Consider the following 18,112-nt stretch of genomic DNA (forward strand, 5'->3'; position numbering starts at 1 on the left):
CACACTGAATTTGGGTAGACAGGAGAGAAACTGCAGAGCCAGAAAGCTTTTGGGCCATTTCTGTTTACTAGATTCTCGAAACCGTGGATGAGCAAACAAGCAGGGGAAAACCACTACTCACGTCAACAGGCAAATGAACAGCAAAGCAGTCCCTCGCAGCAGAGGGCAAGCAATCTTCCCCAAGGGCAAGCACCCAAGGCCTTACATAGACTATACACACATGGCTCTGCCATGTGCTCACTCACTAATCATACAAAGTACAAGCGAGCAAGCCTATCACAGCTCTTTTCCAGATAGATAGATAGATAGATAGATACATAGATAGATAGATAGATAGATAGATAGATAGATAGATAGATAGATCACAATATCTAGTTTTAGAATTCTGCCCAAAGGAAATAATCTAAAATGCAAACATTTTTGTTAAAATAATGTTCACAGTAGTATTATCAGGGAGTAGGGTATGCTGAAACAATTGCTACGGGACTTGCCGTCTTGACATAAATAACCAGAAAACTACAAAAACTGCGAAACAAATGTTTTCAGACATTGGGAAAAGTTAACAAAAACTGTGGTATCAAATTTACATCAAACATTCTCCTAAAAATCCTAACAGTAGAGTAAGGAAGGAAAGGACATGCAGAATAGAAAAAAGAAAGAAATCTTTCTTAATTCAGAGAATGCATATAAATAGGTAAGTTTAAGTAAACCGTAAAAGGCTATCAGAAATATTAAATTCATTTAATAAGATAGCAATATACAAATCAATAAAAAGTTAATTGTGTTTTTACATATTAAAACCACATAGTTAAAAGTAGAAAATAAAATATACCAGCAATAATACTATTTGAACATATGTATACTTAGGGATAAATTTAGCAAAGTATTTATAAGACCTACACACTGAAAGTATAAAACATTGCTGAGAAAAATTAAAGGAGACCTTAAGAAACAGAAGGATATACTGTTCATTTATCAGAATACTGACTGAGTACTCTCAAGATATAAATTTTCCCCAAAATGATCTGCAGTTTAAACATAATTTCATTAAAAATTCCCCACGTTTTATTTGTATAAATTGACAACCTGATTGAAAATTTTATAGAGAAATAAAAAGGAGTAGAAGGAGAAGAAGAAGAATGAGAGGAGGAGGAATAAGAATAAAAAGAGAAGGAGTAGTAGAAGGGAGGAGAAAGAAAGACCCACAATTTTTTTAAAAAACCAACAAATTTGGAGAATTAGCACTGCTTGATTTCAAGACTTATTATAAAAGTACACTAATGAAGACATTTTGGTATTAGCATAAGGATAAACATATAGATTAAAGAGTTTAGACTCTAAAAATAGACCCAGCATAGCCTGACCAGGTGGTGGCGCAGTGGATAGAGCGTCGGACTGGGATGCAGAAGGACCCAGGTTCGAGACCCCGAGGTTGCCAGCTTGAGCGCGGGCTCATCTGGCTTGAGCAAAGAGCTCACTAGCTTGGACCCAAGGTCCCTGGCTCCAGCAGGGGGTTACTTGGTCTGCTGAAGGCCCACGGTCAAGGCACATGTGAGAAAGCAATCAATGAACAACTAAGAAGTCACAACGCGCAACGAGAAACTGATGATTGATGCTTCTCATCTCTCTCCATTCCTGTCTGTCTGTCCCTGTCTATCTCTGCCTCTGCTAAAAAAAAAATAGACCCAGCATATATACCTAATTGACTTTTAACAAGGAATTATGTTTTCAGTGAATGGTGCTGAACTAGTTAAATAGATGGGGGAAAAACTGAACCAGTACCTTTACCAAACACCACATACAAAATAGCTAAGTGGATCAAAAGCTAAAACAGTAAAAAAAACTTTTAGAAGCAAACCTGGACAGAAATCTTAGTGCTTTTGGAATAAAGATTTCTTATAAAGGGATACAAAGTCATAACCAAGAGAGAGAGAGAAGAAAAGCAGCCTGACCAGGTGGTGGTGCAGTAAGTAGAGCATCAGCCTGGGTCACTGAGGACCCAAGTTCAAAACCCTGAGGTTGCTGACTTGAGTGTGGGCTCATCCAGCTTGAGCATGGGGTCACTGGCTTGAGCGTGGGATCACAGACATGACTCCATGGTCACTGGCTTGAAGTCCAAGGTTGCTGGCTTGAGCAAGGGGTCACTGGCTCGGGTGGAGCCCCCTGGTCAAGGCACATATGAGAAAGCAATCAATGAACAACTAAGGTGCCATAACAAAGAATTGATGCTTCTCATCTCTCTCTCTTCCTGTCTCTCTCTCTCTCTCTCTCTCTCTCTCTAAAAAAAAAAAAAAGTGATAAACTGGAGTATATCAAAATTAAATTTTTAATGTCTGAAAATACTAGTTAAGAAAATGAAAAGGCAAACCACCAAATGGGAGATCATAGTCACAAAACATGTATGGGTCAAAGATGCTATATCCAGAATATATAGAGCTTTTACCACTTAATCAGAAGAAAACCATTAAAGAAGAAAAAGCCTACTAATGTACAGAACATGAATAAATTTCAAATGTATTACCTTAAAATAAAAAAGGTTAAGACTCAAAAGATTACTGCATAGGGAACATATTCAATGATATTGTAATAACTATTTATGATGCCAGGTGGGTACTGGAAATATTGGGAAGGAAGGACACTTCATAAAGTAGATGATTATTTAACCAGTATGCTGTACAAATGAAACTAATAGAAAATAGTATTAAATGTAAACTGTAATTGAAAAAATAATAAAATTTAAAAAATTTTAAAAGTACATACTGGATGATCTGATCTAGATGACATTATTTTAAAAAGGTAAAATTATAGGAACAGAAAATAGATATATGATTGTGAGGGACTGTGGATAAGTGGAGAAACCAATTACAAAGGGCAGGATGAGAAATATTTTGAGGTGATGGAACTACTGAATCTTGATTATGGCAGTGGTTACAAGACTGTACTCTTTCATCAAAGCTCACAGAACAGTACACCACAGATAGTAATGTCTGGATATATATTAGAAGATAACTAAAAGAAAACTACAAGGAAATAGCAATAATTAGACAGCAAGATGGCTAAAATGAATTAAGAGTAACAATAGCAAATGCAAGCAAGGATGAAGAACATCTAGAATTACATACATTAGTGGAATGTACAACAGGTACAGCCACTTTGGGAAAACAATTTAACAGTTTCTTGTAAAGTTAAAAATGGACTTTGATACAATCAAGCAATTCAACTTACTGATATTTATGCAAGAATAATGAGAGCATATGATCACACAAAGACTTGTTCAGGTTCATAGCAGAGGAAGTGAGGGAAAATTTTGAAAGCACTTTTCTGTACTCTGATTCAGTACTCAGTACTTTTCCACTCAACGCCTTTCTCCCTTTCATCTCCTAGGCCCCTAGGTCCGTAAAACAGAGGGAGCTTTTTATTTGTGGCACTTTCAGTGACACATCCTGACTCCCAAGTCTGCACTGAGTCACTGACCTGGAGCTAGTGCATGGAAAAAATGTAAATGTCAGGGAGGAGAGTTGACAATTACCCTGGTTTAGCCTCTTGCTTATACAATCACAGTAAGCAACTATAAGCTTGACTGTTACTTTTATTTAGGCTTGTTTTAATTGGCTGTTCGAAAAACTAACAGCTCAGCTGAGCTCCTGACAAATATGATTGTTAAAATAGGTGCAAATTGGCCCTGGCCGGTTGGGTCGGCGGTAGAGCATCGGCCTGGCGTGCGGGGGACCCGGGTTCGATTCCCGGCCAGGGTACATCGGAGAAGCGCCCATTTGCTTCTCCACCCCCCTCCTTCCTCTCTGTCTCTTTCTTCCCCTCCCGCAGCCAAGGCTCCATTGGAGCAAAGATGGCCCGGGCGCTGGGGATGGCTCCTTGGCCTCTGCCCCAGGCGCTAGAGTGGCTCTGGTCGCGGCAGAGCGACGCCCCGGAGGGGCAGAGCATGGCCTCCTGGTGGGCAGAGAGTGGCCCCTGGTGGACGTGCCGGGTGGATCCCGGTCGGGTGCATGCGGGAGTCTGTCTGACTGTCTCTCCCCGTTTCCAGCTTCAGAAAAATACAAAAAATAAAAATAAAAAATAAAAAAAAACAGGTGCAAATTATTTCTTGACAAAATGTTAACTTTTTTTTTTAATCTCAGCGAGTAGAAATGCACAAGGACTTCTTCAGCGGATAACTATGGAAGACATAAACTTAGCCTATAGTTCTAATATTAAATATATTCCTACAAAAAAAAGATGTCTTCCCTTTCCACCTCTATAAAACGTTTACCAAAGGTTTTAGCCAGTGTAATAAAGCGTACAGATTGAAAAGAAAAAAGTGTAAGTATAATCCCTTATTTCTAGATTATATGATTATGTACATGGAAGATACTAAATAACTGTAGATCTAATGAATAATTCATCAATGCTATGTTATATTTGATTATAGACTACACTTACACTGTTGTGTGCATCTCTCAAAACTCACAGAACTTTAAAATGGGCGAATTTTACAATACGTATACAAGTACCCTAACAAACAGTACTATCTCAGGATAAAAATGTGAATGTGAAATAAATTATATGTCTGTATCTTAGCAACAAGCAACTGAAAATAAAATTTTTAAAATTATACCATTTACAAAGAAGCATATGCACAGGAAGAAACTGAACAAATGTTGTGTATGCTATAGTGAAGGTAATTAGAGAATATCTGAGTTAATGAGATGTACTGTGTTCGTGTATCAGAATAAAACAAGAATGTTAAGATTTCAGTTTCTAATTGGATCCATACAACTATTGCTCTCCTCATAAAAACCTCAAAAAATTTCAGTAGAAATTTACAAGATAAATCTAAAATTTGTATAGATAGTCAAGACAATTTTGAAGAACAAATGCAAAGGACTTACTCTACAAGATTTTATTCAAGAGTCAATATAATTCCAAAAGTAACTAAGGCAGTGTGATTTTGGCATAAGGACTAATAAACCAGTGGAACAGAGTAGTGAGTTCCAACTAGACCTGTGTACGTACATTCAATTTATTTTCAACAAAGTCATCAAAGCAAATCAATAAAAAGGAGATTTTTTTCAATATTTAGTACTGCAACCACTAGTAACGTAGAAAAAAAAGAGTGAAAAAGTAAACTCTGAAACTATAAAGAGTCTAAAAGAAAATATACAATAATATGTTTGCAATCTTGGAATTTTAAGATTTCTTAGAGAAGAAACAAAAGATACTGAAATGGTAGGCGCACAGGGTGCTTGGGGTAAAGGAAATGATCTCCATCTTGAGCTGATGGGTGGTCATCAAAGTGCACACAATTTTTAAATAGCTGAGCTGTTTACCACTATGCTGTATACCTAAAACTAATACAAAATAATATTGAATGTAAATTGTAATTAAAAATATATTTTTTGTTTAATTCCATCACTTTTTTCGCACAGACAACAGTATGGAGATTATAAGAGGGAAAGGGGGAGATGGAAGAGGGTAAAGGACAGATAAATGGTGACGGAAGGAGACCTGACTTGGGGTGGTGAACACATCATCACATACAGATGATGTGTTATACAATTAATTGTACACCTGAAACCTTTATACTTTTATTAACCAATATCACCCCAATAAATTCAATTAAAAAGAGAAGTGCACTCAAGGGTCAAAATTTAATAAAATTAATGGTACCCGGAGGATGTTCTTAGGTAAAAATGGCTTTTTGTCCCTTGAGAGTATGAAGAATACAACTAGAGATATTGTGGGTTTGGCTCCAGACAACCACAATCAAGTGAGGTGTAATCTTTTTCTGGTGGAGTGTTTTGCATTCAGATTGTAAAAAAATGCAACATCTGTGAAGCACAATAAAGCTAAGTTTAATAAAGCAAGGTATACCTGTATATGACAACTGAGTACACTGTACTAGGAGTTGTACCCACCACCAGTGCAAAAGTCAACACAGTGAGAAAAGCAAAACAGCCTTCATGTTATTGTTAAAATAGCCATGCTATTACTGATAGAATTGCAGGAATCCCAGAGGGTCCACACACAACAGTATGAGGACCAATAACCTAAAGGATCCCTAATGTCCCTCAAGCTCCAAAATATCTACAATTATGTGAAATAAAAACATCTTTTATTTGTACAACTCTACAAAACATTGCTTTCCTTATTAAGTAAAACACTTTACATTTAATGGGTCAATGTCTTACAAAGCTTTTAATTGAACTGATCCTAAGAACAAAGTCATGAGGTCATGAAGAAGAAACTATTTCCTCCTTTCTAAAGGAAACTTGATTTTATTCAGATTTTCCCACCCACCAACTTTTCCAAGCAGCAATGTGCTTTGTTAGGAGGGTGGGGGGAGGCTAGGTAAATCACTGGTCTAACTCTACCTTTATAGTTCTATTCCACTTGCCAATGCATTGCTTGGTGTAAGCATATACATATAAAGCAATTTTAACCAAGAAGTTATAAAGGCTATTTTCAGTGTGGAGGTGTAGGACTCCTGAGAAGTTTTCAGGGACACAAAGAGTTCATACTCTTCTTCTACTAGACACTGTGGTGTCTGCATGTGATCCTGGAACTGTAACGTCCATCTTGCAAGTATGAAAGGCACTAATTTCTGACCTGTGGTGGCGCAGTGGATAAAGCGTCGACCTGGAACGCTGAGGTTGCCAGTTCAAAACCCTGGTCTTGACTGGTCAGGCACATATTCCTCCCCTGCCTTTCTCTCTCTCTCTCCTCTATATAAAATTGATAAATCTTTAAATAAGTTAAAAATTATTATAAAAAAGGCACTAATTTGAGAGACTAAGCTGATAGGCAAAGTATGACAAAGCAAAAAGTAGAAAGAAACTGGGTCTTCATTTGGTGGAATTAAACAACCTTAGAGATGCTCTACTTCCAAACTTCTTGCTATGCAAGCAAAACTTTTCTTTATTGCTAAGACAGTTGAACTAGTGTTTTCTACCAATTGCAAAAGAAAACAACTTATCTGATATAAAATGACGCTATTATGCCTATCTCCCACACACAGAAATGTTTTATGGCCTTGGCTGATTGGCTCAGTTGTAGATCATTGGCCTGGCATGTGGACATCCCAGGTTTGATTTCCTGGCCAGGGCACACAGAAGAAGCTGCCATCTGCTTCTCCACTTCTCCACTTCTCCCCTTTCTCTCTCTCTCCTCCTCCTCCTCCTCCTCCTCCTCCTCCTCCTCCTCCTTCTTTTCCTCCTCCTCCTCCTCCTCTTCCAAAAGTCATGGCTGGATTGACTCGAGGGAGTTGGTCCCAGGTGCTGAGGATGGCTCCTGGCCACCACTTCAGGCACTAAAAATAGCTCAGTTGCAAGCATGGCCCCAGATGGGCAGAGCATGATTCCATAGGAGGCTTGCTGATGGGGACTCAGATGAGGCCCATGAGGGAGTTTGTCTCTCTGTCACACCTGTTCTCACTTAATTAGTAAAAAAAAAATTTTAAAGAAATGTTTTATTACATTGATTAAATCATGAGGTTATGGTTTGCTCTTTGAGCAAAGTCTTGGAGCTCAAATACAGAAAACACAAAAATATTTTCTACTAGTATTTTCTCTTGACACCATGCTTTTCTCAAAACCTGAAGTATCACTATATTTGTCAATATTCCATTAATGTCATATATATTATAAAAAATTTTAGAAGCAAATCAGACAGTTCTCATAACATGTAGAAACAGTGTTATTTTAATTATTTAAGATGATATAAATGCCAAAATATTTCTTAGTCTTATTTTAGTGTTTATTGTCATGAAACCAATTTCTTTAACCTGACTAGCAATTGCTCATAAATAAATGGTAATTAAATCTCTCTACAAGTGAATAAGTAAATCTAATGTTTACAATCAGATTCAGTAAGATAAAAAATAAATTAAAAATTGAATTTAGCTAAAACTTTCTTTTATAATATTTGTCTTGGGTTATCTTAGGTTAGCAGAGAAAAGGGGATTTAAAGTTTTCATCTCAATGCAACAGGTACCATCACAGATTAGACCTTTCATTAAAGGCCAAAGGAAGCTGTTAAAGTAACATAGAGCAGTTGGACCTGGACACATTCTGAAGGTAAATAAATTCAAGCATTGATGCATAAAATGAGAGTCTGGTTTGTTAAAATGAAATGATCCTATGTATTAGAGGTTATACTAAAGATGCCAGTGCAAAATCCTCAAGAATTACTGCAATTAAAGACAAATCTTTATAATGTAGACATAGTTAGGTAGCTGGGTGGTTAATTTATAATGTTAAAAAGAAAATATTTTCAAAAATTAGTTCTGTCCCCTAGTTTCTATTGTCAGAAAGAAATGGAATTATGGAATGAGTACACTTTAAAAAGAAAAATCATTAGAGGATAAGACCAAATCAGTCAACCAACTGGCAATCATATGAGCATCAATTCCATATTCACTGTAGTAGATAAAAAAATTAAAAAGTCTGTCTCGTAGGTACTCTCATGGACTACAGATAGAGGTATAATTGTTAAAAACCATTCTGGAAAGTTCTTTGGCAAGAACAGATCTCTATCATTCAGAAGCTTGAAATTCAGCTATTGAAGTATCACCTGGCAAAGCCATACTATATAACAATTTGTAATTTTGCAGAGGAATATATTTGAATTGCACATAGGTGGTCAAGTCCTTAAGTAGCGAGAAAATAGGAGCAGAAGGTAAAGTGGGAGTGGTAAAAAAATAAATTAAAAATCCCCAGTCCAGCCTGACAAGGCAGTGGCATAATGTATAGAGCATTGAAATGGGACACAGAGGACCCAGGTTCAAAACCTGAGGTCACTGGCTTCAGCATGGGATCATAGATGTGACCCCATGGTCACTGACTTGAGCCCAAAGGTCACTGGCTTGAGCCCAAGGTCACTGGTTTGAGCAAGGGGTCACTTGCTCTGTAGTAGCCCTCAACCCATCAAGGCACATATGAGAAAGCAATCAATGAACAACTAAGGTGCCACAACGAAGAATTGATGCTTCTCATCTCTCTCCCTTCCTGTCTGTCTGTCCTTATCTGTCCCTTTCTGTCTCTGTCACAAAAAGAATCTTCAGTCCATGAGTTCCTACACATTTTTTTCTTAAAAAAGGAGATGAGAGCTATAACAGTATCACTCCAAAATGGGAAAAATAGATCAGCAATTAATGAGGGGAGGAGATGAAAGAAAGGGACAGCACTAGGCCCCGGGTCGGCAAACTGTGGCTCACGAGCCACATGTGACTCTTCCACAAAATACCACATGTGGGCGCTACTTTGATAAGGAATGTACCTACCTTTATAGTTTAAGTTTAAAAAATTTGGCTCTCAAAAGAAATTTAAATCATTGTACTATTGATATTTGGCTCTGTTGACTAATGAGTTTGCCGGCCACTGCGTGACTAGGCCTAGGTAAACCTTACAGAAAGATATGTGGTAAGGGATGGAGAAGGGGTTGAGGAAGATGAACAAAAGGAACGCCCATTTCAGATGTATTCCAAAACTCTCCTGGAGACAAGGAATGTCAGTGGGTTTGGAGTACATTATACCATTGCTATAGCTAGAAAAGGGCAAGTGGGGGAGGTATTAATGGAGGGCAGGAACCATCTTCTGTCCAAGGGAGAAATGTAGAGGGACACGTGATTCACAAATTTAAATTTTAGGGACTTCAGGATGAATAGCTTGGGCAATTATAGTAAAGTTATTAAAGAGTGGTCTGCTGGTGAATTTATATTTAGAATGAACTCAAGTGACAAGTCACAGGAAGGGGTAATGAAAAGGGCAATGGGAATTATTCAACTTTCGACATGACTTTCTTTTTCTGTATTATCTGTCATGTATAAAATAGAGACTGAGGAATATTCCATTAGCAGGTTCTACAACAATCGACTGTGGGACCTTGGGCAAGTTGTTTAATTACCCTGTGGGCCTCAAATTCTTTGTGCATAAAAAAGGGAATAGTATTTTCTACCTAGCATGATTTTTCCAACATAGCAAGTGCTAAAAAAAAATCATAATTTTTCTGCTGATACAGCTTTTCTAAATATCAGTCTACTGCACATACCAAAAACGTTAAAAATACAGATGGCCTTTAACCCATTAATTCTCCATGAAGGAAGCAGTACTAGTAAAATAATACAAAATATAAAACAAAAAATGTTCATGGCAGTATTTCTTACAATGGCTTAAATAACTTGAAATTTAAAAATATATTAATCTACAAAAGTGAACAGGTAAATTAATTCTGGTATGTGTAAATATAAATTATATGCAATAATTTAAAATATTTTAAAACTAGTCTGACCAAGTGGTGAAGCAGTGGATAGAGCACTGACCTGGGATGCTGAGGACCCAAGTTCGAAATCCCACGTGCTTGAGAGAGGGCTCACTAGCTTGAGCGCAAGGTCGCGGCTTGAGCATGGGATCATAGAGATGACCCCATGGTCACTGGTTTGAGCCCAAACGTTGCTGGCTTGAGCCCAAGGTTGCTGGTTTGCGTCCAAGGTCACTGGCTTGAGCAAGGACTCACTGGCTCAGCTGGAGCCCCAGGTCAAGGCACATATGAGAAAGCAATCAATGAACAATTAAGGTGCCACAACTATAAGTTGAAGCTTCTCATGTCTCTCCCTTCCTGTCTGTCCTTGACCATCACTTTCTTTCTCTCTCTCTCTAATAAAAACAAAACAAAACAAAAAAACAAAACTAATAATTCTGATATGAAAAATGATTCATGAGTGATAAAACATTAATATATAAATCTTGTATGTACACTAATCCTTTTATTTTAACCAATTTTTTTTTTTTAGTTTTCTTAGTAGGAAGATAAATTTTGCTAATTTTTACATTTGAATGATCTAAATACTAATTAAAAAACAAAGAATGTCAGAGTAGATAAAATCAAGACCCAGTTGTGTTCTTCTTTGCTTATTTCAATAAGCTGATTCTGAAATTTATACAGAAAAAAAACTAGAATAAAAAACCCCAATTCTTTAAATTTTTAAAAAGTTATAAAACTCATAGTACCCAACTTTACCATTTACCATAAAGCTCCAATAATCAAGATAGGGTGGTATAAGTAAAAATATAGAGCACGGATCAATACAACATATGGAAGTCCAGGAATAGATGCACACAAATACAATCAATGCATTTTTTATAATGTTGCAAAGACAGTTCAATGTAGAAAGGATTCTTTTTAAAAAATGGCACTGGAACAATTGGATGTCTATATGCAAAATAATAATAATAATAGTAATAACCTAGGCACATACGTCCTACTTTATACAAAAGTTAACTCAAATGAACTGTGGACTTAAATGTAAAGTCTGAAACTATAAAACTTCTAGAAAAAAACTAGAAGAAAAACAGCCTTATCTGGGTTTGACAAAATATGACGCTTAAAGCATGTCTGTCCATAAAAGAAAAAAAATAATGAATTGGAATTTATCAAAATTAAAAACATTTGGTCTGCAAATATACTCTAAAGAGAGTGAAAAATAAGCCATAGACTTGGAAATATATGTTCAAATCATATTATCTGATAATGTCCTTATATAAAGAATACATAAAGGACTCTTAAAATTAAGTAATAAGAAAAATAACCTGATTTTTTTAAATGGGCAAAAGATTAGAATAAACATCTCACTAAAGAACATATAAGGATTACTCTCTTCTGTTGAAAGGGGAAAATAGTAACTTTACTGTGGAGAAACCTTGCAGAACCACCCTAACCAAGTGATCAAGGTTAACATCACCAGTAATGTTACCGATATACTTTTTAAAGAAAAGATTAGATACATAAGAAGGAGTATTATTGAAATAGTAATAGCAATATTTCTGTCCTGTAGGCAGAATTTCAGATTACTTTCTTCTTTATAAGCTTCTATATCTTCAAAGTTTCCAACACTGAAAATGTATTACTTTAGTTATGAGACAAAATCAACATGTAAATTGGTTGGATGAACAAATAAATAGTTCTTGCCTTCAAAGAATCTATAATTAACAGGGAGAACAGATAAATTCTCATGAAACAAAATGCTTTTAGGACCGAATGCATTTATACACTAGCTAGGAAGAGGTTAAATATTATAAATGTTCAAAGAAGGGTTAAATCAGCAACTGATATAAGAGTAAAAACAAAACAAAAATTTCAAAAAAGGGACTGTTTATCTACTCTTGTAAGTCATGTAAACTGTATGGAAGCAGGGACCCAATCTAATAAAGTTTTATTCATTGTGTCCAGCAAAAAATGATTTGTGGACAGCACATATACATGAACAACATATATCCTTCTTTTTTTTTTTTTTTTAGCGAGAGAGACAGAGACAAGGAGAGAGGGGCAGACAGGGACACATAGGGAAGAAGAGATGAGAAGCATCAACTTGTTGCTGTACACTTTAGTGGTTCACTGACTGATTTCTCATATGTGCCTTGATGGGGAGGGCACTCCAGCTAAGCCAGTAACCCCTTGCTCAAGCCAGCGACCTTGGGCTCAAACCAACAACCACGGGGTCATGTGTATGATCCCACGCTCAAGCCAGGGAATCCGTGCTCAAATTGGATGAGCCTGTGTTCAAGCCAGTGACCTCAGGTTTCGAACCTGGTCCTCAGCATCCCAGGTCAGTGCTCTAAGTGCTCTATCCACTGTGCCACCCCTGGTCAGGTGCATATATATATATATATATATATATATATATATATATATAGAGAGAGAGAGAGAGAGAGAGTGTAATTCTTAAGTACTTATGAGTTGCTGAATAAATATCCACTGAACAAATGTAAACATACTGAAATTTAGCAAAGATTTAGATCCATAGGATTCTAATCAAGATGGAGATCCAAAACTTGTATGTAGTGCTGAAAGGATTATCAGAAAAGTCATCTAGGCTAGAATATAGGGAGTATATTATAAGATGTAATGAAAACTAAGGTTACATGACTGGAAAGATTACAATAGTCTTGAAAATCAGGCAGAGAATTTGAGTTAATACAATAACAAATGGCAAGTTAATAAATTGTAATAACAATAATAAAATCTAAAATTTACTGATCATTTACTGTCTCAAGTACTATTCTATTGTGATCAAACTTTACAAAACTTCTCACATTTTTATCTTCAAAATAATCAATCAAGAACATGCAACTGGCCCCCTTTTGCCATTGAAGAAATCAAGGCTTAGAGGTTACTACTTGGTTGAAGATCACATATCTACCAGTCAAACTGTAGGTCTAACTCCAGTAGCCAAGCTCTTAAAATCTCTGTATGAGACCTCTACAAAGCCCACTAAACATGTGTGAAGGGAGATACCAGGAAGCAACGAGATCCCATGATATCAAAGATGTATGCTTATTCTGCGGTCCTGGACTGGAATAAAGGTATCAGTTCAAAGCCATGTTTTTAACACACACACACTTTTCCAAACAAAAAGAAAAAATTAAAAAATAGATATAGAAATGGGTATCTGTCTAAGTGTATATACAGATATTGCTTAGTTTTGTCTGCTGAATAGACTTAGAAGCAATGACACCCAGCAGCAATGAGCATGCTAAGCACTCAGATCCTGATCTCTAAATACTGTTACTCAATAAAAATAATCAGCTCCTTGGACAAATGGTGGATCTCAGGGTTGGGGCAGGAAAAGTAGAAAATGATCCTGGAACTTCTTTTGATGCCAGAATTTAAGGGAATGCTAAAAATATGATGGAGACACATTGAAAGGACATAGGAGCCAACTGAAAGGGGATCCTATTGGTCAAATCTGGGGCAAGTTCAGCAAAAAAAAAAAAAGTAAAAACAGTGTAAGTCATTATAACATATAGAATAAAAAATATCCATAAATTCATACTGCTATAAATGACAACTGAATAAATAAACAGCAGAGAATGTAAAGATCTTTGTTACATTTAAAATGCGATTAAAATGGAGAAATATTGAAAACTGAAAGTCACCATTTGACAAACATCACAGTAATAATTATTCAGTCCAGAATCTTCAATAGATGCTAAAATTAGTAGGCAAAAGTTTGATGAGGCAGGATTTTTATGTTGCTCACAATATCACCCCCTCCCCAGTCTCACAAGATCTGCTCCTTTTGTAATTACAAAGGGAAAAATAGTGACTTTACAATGGATAAACCTAGCAGACACAACCTTAACCAAATTATAACAGTTAACTCAAGGTAAAGAGTCCCATGTGTTGCATATACAGACATCAAAAGCCAAATAAAAACACAGGAGAAATTATGTCTACATTCTTACATAGCCACAGAACAGATACATATGCAAATGTATTACATATAGATAATTGAGTGAATAAAATTAGATACGATGGGTAGCTAAATTTGTAAAAACAACAAAAATGAATTGGGCATCTTAAGCAAACGTACTGTTTCATCACAATAGACATATATTTGAAAAGTTCAGTATATTTAAATTCAAATGTCAAAATAATCTGGAGATGTTTTTTTCTGAACATATCTACCCTGATTTATCAATGTCACCACATTAAAATTAATAAAAAAATAAATTATCTGCACTTAAAAGACAAAAATAAATAAATTTATTACAGAAACTAAATAAAAGAATGATAAGGCAAATCATTCTTCAAACTAACCATCTACCACAAACTAAAGTTGTTTCATAAGTCTAACTTTTTATACACATATGTGGTTGTATAGAATCAAACAACTTTCAATAAGCAATTGTTTCTAAGTTGTTTTTAAATCGGCTCTCTTATAATACATGTGCATATAGAGATCAAACTCTGGTCTTTTTATTTCCATTCCAGGGGTCCCCAAACTACGGCCTGCGGGCCCCATGCGGCCCCCTGAGGCCATTTATCCGGCCCCCACCGCACTTCCGGAAGGGGCACCTCTTTCATTGGTGGTCAGTGAGAGGAGCATAGTTCCCATTGAAATACTGGTCAGTTTGTTGATTTAAATTTACTTGTTCTTTATTTTAAATATTGTATTTGTTCCCGTTTTGTTTTTTTTACTTTAAAATAAAATATGTGCAGTGTGCATAGGGATTTGTTCATAGTTTTTTTATAGTCCGGCCCTCCAGTGGTCTGAGAGACAGTGAACTGGCCCCCTGTGTAAAATTTTGGGGACTCCTGCATTATACCATGCTGCTGTTTCTCTTATCAATAGGAAGAAATGTAATCCTCATTTTGTCGTTTTTGTTTCTCCTCCTGTGTCTCCCCTCCCCCGAGACCCCCTCCAAAAAAGAGCGAGATCCAAATACTCTGAACGGCAAATAAACCTCTATAGAGCACATACAAAGGAGCCAGCATAAAACAGTTCTAAGGGTAAAGAAATTGGAGTTAAACTTCTTGGCTTCAAATTTCCAGCTCCACAATTTATTACTTATGTGATTTCCAGCAAGTTACTTAATCTCTATGGATCTGTAGCTTCTTGATCTATAAATAGGAGATATCATTGGATTATATCAAATAGATCTTTTGTGAAAATTAAAGATGATCATGTGTATCGCCATACTAGCACAGTGCCTAGCACATAGTAAACACTAAAAAGTGTAAGTTATGATAGCAATACTGACACATTCTTTCTATGGAGCAGTATACTTCATAGAGGAAAAAGTGCTCAATGTCCACGAACCACACTACAATCTTTAATAAGTTGTGGCCTCTGATCACAGGGGAGATAGTATGTTGAAATTAGAGAAAATTATCTATCTACTGAACACACACAAAAGGTAGTAATATTTGTACAATAGGAGTAGTGTAATTTTACACACCGTATCCAAAAAGTAGGAGTGCATATCCTACTCAGTGAGTCAGTAGAGATATAATTACCTTTAAACAAAAATACATTATTTGCATCACTAGAAATGACTTTTTTCCACCTAAAGCTACTCTTTCTCTTACTGCTAACCTTTCAGTGAAAGAGTTACTTTACTCCACCTAATACACACTCTACCTAAGGAAAAAAATAACTTTCACATATTTGTGACATCCCAATTTGGCATGATTTCAGAGATAAAGAAATCACTTAACTGTGAAAAATTAAAGCAATTTAAGTAGCACTGCTCTTCCTGATATAAAAACCCCAATACTAGACTACCTCAGTCAACAACCAGTCTCACTACCATCCAGTTTACTCTGGAAAAGGTCACTAATATCCCCAGCACTAGTATGGAGAGCAGATACCATTCATATCTTTGAGATGATTAAAACATTCATCTATGATATTGATGCATGAAGCAGAAAAACAAACCGCTGGTTTTATTAAAGGCACAATATACTAATGATAGAAAAATGTAATATAAAATGTTCTTTAAAAATTATAGAGGAAAAAGAAAACAATCCCATGTTTTTTTCTGTAACTTTTCATGAAACCCTTACTCTTTAAACATTCCAAGAAAATAAACTTGCTCCCAAGTTGTGTCAACCATAAAAAGAAATCACATCTTTAATACAATTTGACTTAATATAAATTGATATGGAGTATTCCTGTACAGACCTGTCTTATTGGTATTTGATTCATATTCATTAATAGCAATGTCAAAAGAAAAAAATTAAATATTTAATAAAATATCTACAAAATTTTTGCCCCGGGCCAATGCCATAAGCAGTAAGCACCTAGAAGATGTTTTTAGAAGTAACAATTTTCAACAACACAATTGTAGTTTCATCCAAGAGTCTGTAGCATATTAGATGACTAAACCTCACATTAGTAAGATGCTCTAAATCAAAAAAGCAATTTAAGTTTTCTATCTATTTTGATGGAGAAAAAATCATGGCAAGGGTAATTAAAATTTTTTGATATGCATGGCTTTTTAACAGATGTACTATCATAATTACAGTGTGCTTAGATTAACGTGAAAGTTACCTTTCATACCTTGAGTATACTTTCTGAAAGACAGAAGGAGAACAATGCAATCTGTGGCATGTTGAGTGTATAGAGAAACTAGACAACTACCTTAAAATTTTGGACCCAGATAAACTATAACATACAAAGAACTGATAGTCACTCAATCATGTGAAGGCCTAAGCCATGATCTCATACTGAAGTGTTTTTAAAACCACCTATTATGATCACCCAAATATAACTTTTAAATAATTTGACTCATACTTTTTTTTATCTTCAACTTTTATTCCTAAACCTTCTGCTTATTCACCCCCTGACAATCAGTCTTACTAGTTTCTTGAATGTTTCTTAGAGATATTTTACTTTCTCAACTCTTTAAAGGTTAAGTGAAACTAAGGATGATAAGCTTTAGGCTGGGGAACATTTTCTCTGACAAAGCCATTCATTCCTTTACATCAGCCTCTCATCCCCAGAATAATGGGCGGGACTACTCAAATACCCTTCTAGGAGATATATTGAGGTTTTAGTTCCACATTCCTAAAACAGAGTGGAACTTTTTTGCTCTCTCATTTCAGACGTGCATCCTCCTCCACTCCTTTAAATCAGAACACTCATTGCCTTTGAAATAAAGATAACTATTTTCCTTTCAATAAGTGATTGGCAACTTCTCAGTTTGTTCAGGTGCTGTAGTAAGTTTAGGGGGAAAAAAGGAAACAACAAACAAAATTTCAGCCCCGAAGCCTGCGGTCATCATCTTTACTCCATTCTTCTTGCTATGTTACCGGAGCAACTGCAACAAGGATGGCAATAGGGAAACACGGTCCCTACGAAGGCTTTACTGCCCAAAGGTCCAAGGGTAGGTTCAAGTTGCTTAAGGAAAGGGGAAACGTGAAGAAATTCATGGGCGCCCCGAACACTTTAATAAAAGCTCGAAATCAGAAAAGCCAAAATATCAAACTATACAGACAAAGTTTAAAGAGTGTGTGTGTTGGATACAACTAGTGAAAAGGTTAGCCTGCAGGCAGGCAGGCAGGGAACGACCCGAGGGCGGACGGTGGGAAGTAAAAGTTTAAATACCCACCAGGGCCTAGAGATCTATTAGCCTGAGTCCCTCTCCCCAGGCTCTGCTCTAGTTCCCAGAGCAACTAGACACAGAAAACTAAGCAGCCCTATTTTTAAACACTTTAACTTCTTTCTCCCTTGTACTCCAGAAGGCTTGAGTTTGCAGGGTTAAATTTAAATAATGTTACTTCCTAAACAAGTGAAGGCAAATTTGAAATTCCTGGCTCAGGGCTGAAGAAAAAGGAA

General features: G+C 36.1%; 1 protein-coding gene across 1 annotated transcript in view; it reads right to left on the reverse strand.

The window, feature by feature from the left end:
• The window catches only part of COL4A5 (collagen type IV alpha 5 chain), a 239,547-nt gene that overhangs the window by 220,974 nt on the left and 461 nt on the right, over positions 1–18,112 (reverse strand). The gene's annotated exons all lie outside the window — the stretch shown is intronic.

Source organism: Saccopteryx bilineata, chromosome X (genome assembly GCF_036850765.1).
Source record: "Saccopteryx bilineata isolate mSacBil1 chromosome X, mSacBil1_pri_phased_curated, whole genome shotgun sequence".
Lineage (NCBI taxonomy): Eukaryota > Metazoa > Chordata > Mammalia > Chiroptera > Emballonuridae > Saccopteryx > Saccopteryx bilineata.